Source organism: Dama dama, chromosome 13 (genome assembly GCF_033118175.1).
Source record: "Dama dama isolate Ldn47 chromosome 13, ASM3311817v1, whole genome shotgun sequence".
NCBI lineage: Eukaryota > Metazoa > Chordata > Mammalia > Artiodactyla > Cervidae > Dama > Dama dama.
In genome coordinates, this window is record NC_083693.1 from 34083473 (window position 1) to 34094950 (window position 11478).

At 41.2% G+C, this 11478-nt stretch overlaps 1 pseudogene; it reads right to left on the reverse strand.

Moving 5' to 3' along the window:
* Positions 1-9218: 9218 nt before the first annotated feature.
* On the reverse strand, positions 9219-11190 carry LOC133067993 (AKT-interacting protein-like; annotated as a pseudogene).
* Between the last annotated feature and the right edge of the window lie 288 nt (positions 11191-11478).

Genomic DNA, 11478 nt, shown 5'->3' on the forward strand with positions numbered 1-11478 from the left:
GGATATACATATACATATACATATACATATACCTGATTCACTTCGTTGGCACGATGAGGGAAACAATAAACAAATTCATTTCTGTGTAACAACAATGCAAATCAAAACTCTGCAGTGTCCCCCTAGTATAAAATTTAACTTCTGCTTTGAGTCAAGGACAAAATCTTAAACATTATCACGTGCCAGAGAAAGCCCAAACACATAGGTGAGAGGACCAAATTGTGGCTGGACGTTCAGTGTCATGCACTGGTCCCATGCAGACCTGATGGAGGTGTTTAGGGGCTGGTAGCTTAGTTCACTTGGGCTAAAGGACAGGAACAAAACTATAAACAAATGTTCGGGTTTTCTCTCCCTTACCTAATATGGACTTCCATGACAGCAGTGAAGACTGAGGTTCAAATGTTCTCCCACTTTTTAAATTATTAATTTGTGTTTTTCTTTTTTTTTCTTTTTGAGCCATGCTGTGCAGCCTGTGGGATCTTAGTTCCCTGACCGGGGATCAAACCTGTAACTGATGCATTGGAAGTTTGGAGTCCTAACCACTGGACTGCCGAGGCAATCCCTAAATATTCTTCCACTTAAAAGTGCTAATAAACTATGTAAAGTACTCTTTCTGTGTATCTTTATGTACATATAACTGAAACCACTGATTTAAAATTCATGTGTCAGGGTGGTCCTAAGATGGTGGAGGAATAGGACAGGGAGACCAATTTCTCCCTGACAAATTCATCAAAAGACCACTTGAATGCTGAGCAACTTCTACAAAACAACTTCTGAATGCTGGCATAAGACACCAGACACCCAGAAAGGCAGCCCATTCTCTTTGAAAGGAGGTAGGACAAAATATAAAAGACAAAAAGAGAGACAAAAGAGTTAGGGACAGAGACCCATCCTTTGGAGGGAGTCCTGAAGGAGGAGAAGTTTCCAAACAGTAGAAAACCCTCTCACAGACGGGTCTGTGGGGAATTTTGGAATTTCAGAGGGCAACATAACCAGGAGAAAACAAAAACAAAAACCCACAGAATAAGCGCCTAACTGCAACTGCCAGTGGAGAAGTAGCCCAGACGCTTGTGTTGGCCACCAGCAGCAGGGGCTGGACAGGGAGGCATGGGCTGCATAATCAGTGCTTAGGGTAAGGACCTGTCCTGAATGCCCTGAGGACAATCTGAGGGAGCAAATGTGAGACAGCAACCTAAACTGTGGGATCACCAGAGAGAAAAAAAAAAGAGAAATTTCTCGCCAAAGTCTCTAACGTGCAGACTGGCCTGCTCACACAACAAAGGATTGAGCAAATACCAAACAGGCCCCTCCTGCCTGCCAGAGGCATAGAGGCAGGTGTGCGACAGCCAGAACCGGAAGGCAACGGGCTGCTGCAATCTCGGTCACAGAGACCAGCATCCTCCACTGTAATGTGAGCAGGCTCCCAGTTGCTAACCACGTCTTCCTGGGATCCTGGATGGTTGACATCTGCCAGGAGGGTCGCACTCAGAGATCAGCTCCCCAGAGGAGACACATGGCACACCTGAGACGGTGCTCTTGCAGCGTACCTGGGAAACCGAGTGGCTTGGACTGGGAAGGTGATTGGGACGCACGGCCCACGCGGGACAGCGCGCTTGCCAAACATCTGGTTGCCTGAGCTGCTCGGACCTGGGAAGGGCACAAAACGCATGCCCAACTGAGTCTGTGCCCTTGCAGAGTACCCGAGAACCTGAGCGGCTTAGACCTGGGAGGTGCATGAAATGCAGGGTCCACTTTGGACAGTTCCCCTGAAGAGCACCCCGGAGCCTGAGCAGTGTAGACCCAGGAAGCACATGCCGCCTTGAGCTGGGGCAAACCCAGTCCATACATGTGAGTACTCCCCACACATGCCAGCGATATTTGTTTGAGGTGTTCCTGCCTCCCCACAACACAACTGAATAAGCGAGTCTAAATAAGTGACCGCTTTCACACCCTTGTGTCAGGGCAGAAATTAGACACTAAACAGACTTGCAAACAGAGGAAGCCAAAATAAACAAAGAAGTGGGAACCACTCTGGAAGTGACTGGTGCAACAGATTAAAACCCTGTAGTTAACATTGACTAGAAATTGAAAGGGACCTATAGACCTTGAGAACAAGTACAAGCTGGAACAAGGAACTATCTGAAAGTGAACTGACCCCACACTTCCCACAACAGTTCCAAGAGAAATTCCTAGATATATTTTTACTATTATCACTTTAAAATTTTTTTAATTTAACTTCTCTATTACTCCTTTAATTTTCATTTTTATAACCTACTATTATCTTGCAAAAAAAGACCTTATTTTAAAGCAAATTTCATATATATATATTTTATAATTTTTGTGATTTTGTTTTTTAATATTTTTAATATTTTTTTTTGAGACTCTATCCTCTACTCTAATACCCAGTTTGGATACTGACAATTAGGTTCTTAAAGGTACAAAATTGATAACAAATACCAAAAAGCAAAGATTATTTATGGCTTGATTGCTCTCTCCCCTTTTGACTCTCCCTTTTCTCCCCCAGGTCATCTCTATCTCCTCCCTCCCCCTTCTCTTCTCTACGTAACTCTGTGAATCTCTCTGGGTGTTCCAAACTGTGGAGAGCCCCTAGGGAATTGCTTACTGGCTATATTGCTCTTTCCCCTTTTGATTCCCCCTCTTCTCCTCCTGGTCACCTCTATCTCCCTTCTCCCTCTTCTCTTCTCCATGTAATTCTGCGAACCTCTCTGGGTGTCCCTCACTATGGAGAATTGTTTCACCATTAACCCAGATGTTTTATCATCTGTGCTGTATGGATGGAGAAGTCTTGAAGTTACTGTAAGAATAAGACTGAAAGCCAGAGGCAGGAGGCTTAACTCCAAACCTTGAGAATATCAGAGAACTTCTGATTCCAGGGAACATTAATAGACAAGAGCTCACACAAAAGCCTCCATACCTACACTGAAACCAAGCTCCACCCAAGAACCAACAAGTCCCAGAGCAAGACATACCACACTAATTCTCCAGCAAAGCAGGAACACAGCCCTAAGCATTAAAAGACAGGCTTCCCAAAGCCATGCCAAACCCATAGATATCCCCAAACTCACTACTAGACACTTCATTGCACTCCAGAGAAAAGAGATCCAACTCCATCCACCAGAACATGATGCAGGCTCCCCTAACTAGGAAACCTTGACAAGTCACTAGTCCAACCCCACCCACAGGGAGCAGGCTCCACAATAAAGGGGAACCATGAACTTCTAGCCTACAGAAAGGACACCCCAAACACAGCAATCTAAACAAAATGAAAAGGCAGAGAAATATTCAGCAGACAAAAGAACATGATAAATGCCCACCAAACCAAACAAAAGAGGAGGAGATATGGAGTCCACCTGAAAAAGAATTCAGAATAATGATAGTACAGATGATCCAAAATCTTGAAAACAAAATGGAGTTACAGGTAAATAGACCAGAGACAAGGACTGAGGAGATGCAATAAATGTTTAACAAAGACCCAGAAGAAATAAAGAGCAGTCAATTAACAATGAATAATGCAATAACTGAGATCAAAAGCACTGTGGAGGGAACCAACATTAGAATAACTGAGGCAGAAGGTAGGATAAATGAGGTGGAAGATAGAATGGTGGAAATAAATGAAGCAGAGAGGAAAAAAGGAAAAATAATTAAAGGAAATGAGGACAAACTCAGAGAAATCTGGGACAATGTTAAATGCCCCAACATTCAAATCATAGGAGTTCCAGAAGAAGAAGACAAAAAGAAAGGGCATGAGAAAATACTTGAGGAGATAATAGTTGAAAACTTCCCTAAAATGAGGAAGAAAATAGCCACCCAATTCTAAGAAACCCAGAGAATCCCAAACAGGATAAACCCAAGGCAAAACACTCCAAGACACATATTAATCAAACTAACAAAGATCAAACACAAAGGACAAATATTAAAAGCAGCAAGGGAAAAGCAACAAATAACACACAAGGGGATCCTCATAAGGATAACAGCTGATCTTTCAATAGAAACTCTTCAGGCCAGAAGGGAATGGCAGGACATACTTAAAGTGATGAAAGAGAAACACCTACAACCCAGATTACTATACCCAGCAAGGATCTCATTCAAATATGAAGGAGAAATCAAAAGCTTTACAGACAAGCAAAAGCTGAGAGAGTTCAGCTTCCAAACCAGCTCTTCAACAAATGCTAAAGGATCTTCTCTAGACAGGAAACACAGAAAAGGTTTATAAACTCAAACCCAAAACAGCAAAGTAAATGGCAATGGGATCATACTTATCAATAACTATCTTAAATGTAAATGGGTCAAATGCCCCAACCAAAAGACAAAGACTGGCTAAATGGATACAAAAACAAGACCCCTATATATGCTGTCTACAAGAGACCAACCTCAAACCAAGGGACACATACACATTGAAAGTAAAGAACTGGAAAAAGATATTTGATGCAAATGGAGACCAAAAGAAAGCAGGAGTAGCTTTGAAATAAAGATAAAATAGACTTTGAAATAAAGAGTATGAAAAGAGACAAAGAAGGACACTACATAATGATCAAAGGATCAATCCAAGAAGAAGATATAACAATTATAAATATATATAAACCCAACATAGGAGCACCTCAATACATAAGGCAAATGCTAACAAATATGAAAGAGAAAATTAACAGTAACACAATAATAGTGGGAAACTTTAGCACCCCACTCACACTTTTGGATAGATCAACCAAACAGAAAATTATCAAGGAAACAAAAACTTTAAATTAAACAATGGACCAGTTAGACCTAATTGATATCTATAGGACATTTCACCCCAAAGCAATGAATTTCACCTTTTTGTCAAGTGCACATAGAACAGAACATTCTCCAGGATAGACCACATCTTAGGCCATAAATCTAGCCTTGGTAAATTTTTAAAAAATAATTGAAATCATTTCAAGCATCTTTTCTGATCACAATGCAGAAAGATTAGATGTCAACTACAGGGAAAAAAAAAAAACTATTAAAAATACAAACATGTGGAGGCTAAACAACACACTTCTGAATAACCAAAAAATCACAGAATAAATAAAAAAGGAAATCAAAATATGCATAGGAACAAATGAAAATGAAAACATGACAACCCAAAACCTATGGGATTCAGTAAAAGTAGTGCTAAAGGGAAGGTTCATAGCAATACAAGTTTACCTCAAGAAAGACGCAAAAAATCAAATAAATAACCTAAATTTACACCTAAATCAACTAGAAAAAGAAGAAATGAAGAACCCCAGGGTTAGCCGAAGGAAAGAAATCATAAAAATTAGAGCAGAAATAAATGAAAAAGAAACAAAGCAAATTATAGGAAAAATCAACAAAACTAAAAGCTGGTTCTCTGGGAAGATGAATAAAATAGATAAACAATTAGCCAGACTCATCAAGAAAAAAAGGGAGAAGGATCAAATCAACAAAATTAGAAATGAAAATGGAGGATTCACATCAGACAACACAGAAATACAAAGGATCATGAGACTACTATCAGCAACTATATGCCAATAAAATGGACAACTTGGAAGAAATGGACAAACTCTTAGAAAAGTATAACCTTCCAAAACTGAACCAGGAAGAAATAGAAAATCTTAACAGACCCATCACAAACATGGAAATTGAAACTGTAATCAAAAATCTTCCAACAAACAAAAGCCCAGGACCAGACGGCTTCACAGGTGAATTCCATCAAAAATTTAAAGAAGGGCTAATGCCTAGCCTACTCAAACTCTTCCAGAAAATTGCAGAGGAAGGTAAACTCCTAAACTCATTCTATGAGGCCAACATTACCCTAATACCAAAACCAGACAAAGAAGCCACCAAAAAAAGAAAACTACAGGCCAATATCACTGATGAACATAGATGCAAAAATCCTCAACAAAATTCTAGCAAACAGACTCCAACAACATATTTAAAAGATCATACATCATGACCAAGTGGGCTTTATCTCAGGGATGCAAGGATTCTTCAATATTTGCAAATCAATCAATGTGATACACCACATTAAGAAATTGAAAGATAAAAACCATACAATTATCTCAATAGATTCAGAGAAAGCCTTTGACTAAATTCAACACCCATTTATGATAAAAACTCTCCAGGAAGTAGGCATAGAAGGAAGATACCTCAACATAATAAAAGCCATATATGATAAACCCACAGCGAACATTACCCTCAATGGTGAAAAAATTGAAAGCATTTCCCCTAAAGTCAGGAACAAGACAAGGGTTCCCACTCTCACCACTACTATTCAACATAGTTTTGGAAGTTTTAGCCACAGCAATCAAAAAGAGAAAGAAATAAAAGGGATCCAGATTGGAAAAGAAGAAGTAAAACTCTCACTGTTTGCAGATGACATGATTCTTTACATGGAAAACCCTAAAGATTCCACCAGAAAATTACTAGAGCTAATCAATGAATATAGTAAAGTTGCAGGATATAAAATTAATACACAGAAATCCCTTGCATTCCTATACACTAACAATGAGAAAACAGAGAAATTAAAGAAACAATCCCATTCACCATTGCGACAAAAAGAATAAAATACTTAGGAATAAATTTACCTAAAGAAACAAAAGACCTATATATAGAAAACTATAAAATGCTGATAAAAGAAATCAATGATGACACAAATAGATGGAGAAATATACCATGTTATGGATCAGAAGAATCAATATAGTGAAAATGAGTATACACCCAAAGCAAACTGCATTCAATGCAATCCCTATCAAGCTACCAATGGTATTTTTCACAGAACTAGAACAAATAATTTCACAGTTTGTATGGAATACAATAAAACTCACATAGCCAAAGCAAACTTGAGAAAGAATGGAACTGGAGGAATCAATCTGCCTGAGTTCAGACTATACTACAAAGCTACAGTCATCAAGACAGTATGGTACTGGCACAAAGACAGAAATGTAGATTAGTGGAACAAAATAGAAAGCCCAGAGATAAATCCATGCACCTATGGATAGCTTATCTTTGAGAAAGGAGGCAAAAATATACAATGGAGAAAAGACAATCTCTTTAACAAGTGGTGCTGGGAAAACTGGTCAACCACTTGTAAAAGAATGAAACTAGAACACTTTCTAACACCATGCACAAAGATAAACTCAAAATGGATTAAAGATCTAAATATAAGACTAGAAACTATAAAACTCCTAGAGGAAAACACAGGCAAAACACTCTCTGACATAAATCACAGCAAGATCCTCTAGGACCCAGCTCCCAGAGTAACAGAAATAAAAGCAAAAATAAATAAATGGGACCTAATTAAACTTAAAAGCTTTTGCACAATGAAGGAAACTATAAGCAAGGTGAAAAGACAGCCTTCAGAATAGGAGAAAATAACAGTAAATGAAGCAACTGACAAATAATTCATCTCCAAAATATACAAGCAGCTCGTGCAGCTCAATACCAGAAAAATAAATGACCCAATCAAAAAATGGGCCAAAGAACTAAACTTACATTTCTCCAAGGAAGACATACAGATGGTTAACAAACACATGAGAAGATGCTCAACATCACTCATTATCAGAGAACTGCAATCAAAACCACAATGAGGTGCCATCTTACACTGGTCAGAATGGCTATTATCAAAAAGTCTACAAACTATAAATGCTGGAGAAGGTGTGGAGAAAAGGGAACCCCCTTACACTGTTGATGGGAATGCAAATTAGTACAGCCACTATGGAGAACAGTGTGGAGATTCCTTAAGTGAAGTGAAGTGAAGTCGCTCAGTCGTGTCCAACTCTTTGCGACCCCATGGACTGTAGTCCACCAGGCTCCTCCATCCATGGAATTTTCTAGGCAAGAGTACTGGAGTGGGTTGCCATTTCCTTCTCTAGGGGGTCTTTCCAACCCAGGGATCAAACCCGGGTCTCCCTCATTGTGGGCAGATGCTTTATCATCTGAGCCACCAGGGAAGCTCCAGAGATCCCCTAAAAAACTAGAAATAGAACTGCCATATGACCCAGCAATCCCATTGCTGGGCATACACACCAAGGAAACCAGAATTGAAAGAGACATGTGTACCCCAGTGTTCATCGCAGCACTGTTTACAATAAATAGGACATGAAAGCAACCTAGATGTCCATCAGCAGACGAACGGATAAGAAAGCTGTGGTACATATACACAATGGAATATTACTCAGCTATTAAATAGAACACATTTGAAACAGTTGTAATGAGGTGGATGGAACTGGAGCCTACTATACAGAGTGAAATAAGTCAGAAAGAAAAACACCCATACAGTATATTAACACATACACATGGAATTTAGAAAGATGGTAATATGACCCTATACATGAAACAGCAAAAGAGACACAGACATAAAGAACAGAATTTTGGCCTCTGTGGGAGAAGGCAAGGGTGTGATGATTTGAGAGAATAGAAATGAAACATGTATATCACCATATGTGAAATAGATGATCAGTCCAAGTTCAATGCATGAAATAGGGCACTCAAAGCTGGTGCACTGGGACAACCCTGAGGGATGGGATGGGGAGGAAGGTGGGAGAGGGGTTCAGGATGGGGGACACATGTACACCATGGCTGATTCATGTCAATGTGTGGCAAAAACCACCACAATATTGTAAAGTAATTAGCCTCCAATTAAAATAAATAAATTAATTTTAAAATTTAAAAAAATTCATGCATCAGTCGCTCAGTCATGAGCCGACTCTTTTCGACCCCTTGGACTGTAGCCCGCCAAGCTCCTCTGTCCATGGGATTCTCCAGTCAAGATTACTGGAATGGGTTGCCCTTCCCTTCTCCAGGAGAATCTTCTGGACCCAGGGATAGAACTCAGGTCTCCCCCATTGCAGGCAGATTCTTTACCACGTGAGCCACAGGGAAGCCTTAAAATTCATAGATAGCACTGAACTCTGCCTACTTCACTAGTTTAAATGAATGCAACTTACCTTTAGCATTATATTCAGAAAAAATACATAAGTCTCAAGTCCCCAATAATCAAAAGTACTAATCTAGATAACCACCAGAAAGATACTTTTACCAGAGGTAATGCAGTGCACAAAAAGGGGATTTCCAGAACTTGCTGTTAGAACCTAAGCACACACGGACCACACTGACGTCAGCCACTCCTCATGCCGGTTTGCTCTGCTCCCAGTCCATCAGTCAACTCTACTAGCCTGAGTCCAGCAGGAAAGTTCATGGTGCACCAGAATCACCAGCCCTTAAGCTGTTACTGTTTTCTCTTCTTTACTGAAAGGCTGTCCTTAGCTAGGATTTACCCATTACAGGCCAAGAAAGTGGACAGTTTTATTATGCTGTTCTTCAGGCTCTGTCTGAGTCATCATCTTCTCTCTGGCTTCAGCATGTACAGAAGCATTCTACGGAGAAAAGCTAAATATGTAGGAGTATCCTATTTTAGGCTGGCCAAACAAATGAGCAATGCACACCTTAACACTGCCAACCACTTTAGTTTTCAAAAGCTAAATAGATTTTACACCCAGTATTGCAGTCTCTGGGTTTAGGGGACTTGTTGGATCAATCTTGTAGAAAACTTGCCTTGCACACATCAATACTTGCCAAATATGATTATGGTTCCACCTCCATTTTGCAATGGAGAAGGAAATGGCAACCCACTCCAGGATTCTTGCCTGGAGAATCCCAGGGACATAGGAGCCTGGTGGGCTACCATCTATGGGGTTGCACAGAGTTGGACATGACTGAAGTGACTTAGCAGCAGCAGCGGCAGCCACTTTGCAAATACTCTTTGCATCCAGTTCACCGTTGTGTGTTCTCAGTGTGTGCTCAGTCACTCATTCATGTCCAACTCTGCAATCCCATGGACTGTAGCCCTCTAGGCACCAATGTCCATCAGATTCTTCAGACAAGAATACTGGAATGGCAAGCCATTTCCTTCTCCAGGGGATCTTCCCAACCCAGGGATCTAACCCATGTCTCCTGCATTGATAGCCAGGTTCTTTACTACTGAGTCACCTGAGAAGCCCCCAGTTCATGTGAAATGGGATCAACTAGCAGGTGAAAGAGGGGAATATCAAACACCAAATGTGGACAGTCACCATCTAGGTAGTTTTCAGGGATGTAAACTTAAATACACCACCTTGACAGAGTCCATGCCCTACAAACATGACTCCAAACAGCAGTAATGCAGATTGATAGGAAGGCAGCACATAGACACTTGGTAACTTCTGCTTCATAATCAAAGTAAAATCTGCAAGGAGGAAGTATTTCAAGTAGAAAGGTCCATAAGAAGCATAGATGCCATTTGTGTTGCTGGGGCAGGAGATGTACATTTAATTACGGGCAGAGCATTTTGGGGGGAAGAGAAGGCAGCTGTTTATTTGGAGCAGTGTGTGGAGGACTGGTTTTCACATCCCGTTACTGTCTGCTCTTCACCATCAGATCGTTTGCATACAGAACTTGTAAACGAGCTCGGTTTACAAGCAAGCTTCGGAAGTTGGTGATGGACAGGGAAGCCTGGTGTGCTGCAGTCCATGGGGTCGCAAAGAGTAGGACACGACTGAACTGAAATGAACTGAAACGTGCTCCAGAAAGGGTGATAACTTGTACTCCAAACAAAGAAATTCAGTGCTCTGTATCATCAAACTCTTTCATGCTCAGAATTCACTTTACGTTGGTGTTTTCAAGGCAGTGCTCCCAGCTGCCCGACGAGCCAGCACTGTCACAGCCCTGCAGCATCTCTGGTTGTCTGGCCCCTGCAAGCGGAATCTTAGTTCCCCGATCAGGGATGGAACCCTGGAGTAGAAGTATGGAGTCTCAGCCACTGGACCACCAGGGGAAGTCCCAAAGCCACTCTGAACATTACTTGGCTTCTTCAAGAGCTAATAAGATGTAAACACCTGGCATTCTTTTCAAAATGGAACATGGTAATAGTCACCACTCATGAAAGACAGGGAAGGCCCTGAATGACATTGTTTGGAACCCAATCCCCCACCCCATTCCCCACCCCACCCCCTACCCTCTATAGGAACCCTGCCCCAGTACAGAGATAGGAAACTGGGGTGTGGTTTCCACAAACCTGAGTTGGCAGCCCTGTGGGATTCTTAGCAAGGGCACTAGGGAGGAACTAGAGAACCAATGAAAGAACAAGTTGTATTCTTATGTACAAGCGCCAGCCCATTGAGACTCACCTGGAAACCCGGGGCCCAGCAGATTCATTGTGGGTAATAAACAGGGGGGCTCACTGCCATAGTGCCTCCCAGATCACTAAGCAGGTTCATAACCAGAAGAAGCCTGGAGGCAGAAAGCAGCTGGGCTTGGCTTCCCCCGTGCCCTCTATGAGGGCTCTGGTCTAGGCCAGTCTGCACAGCTTGTTGATGACTGCTCTCCTGACCCTTCCAAGCATCCAGGAATTGATGACTCAGAAGAGAGAGTGAATAATTATCAGAATTTTACACAGAGGCTCAGAGAGGTTGTATAAGTTACCCAGAGTCACACAGCCCACTA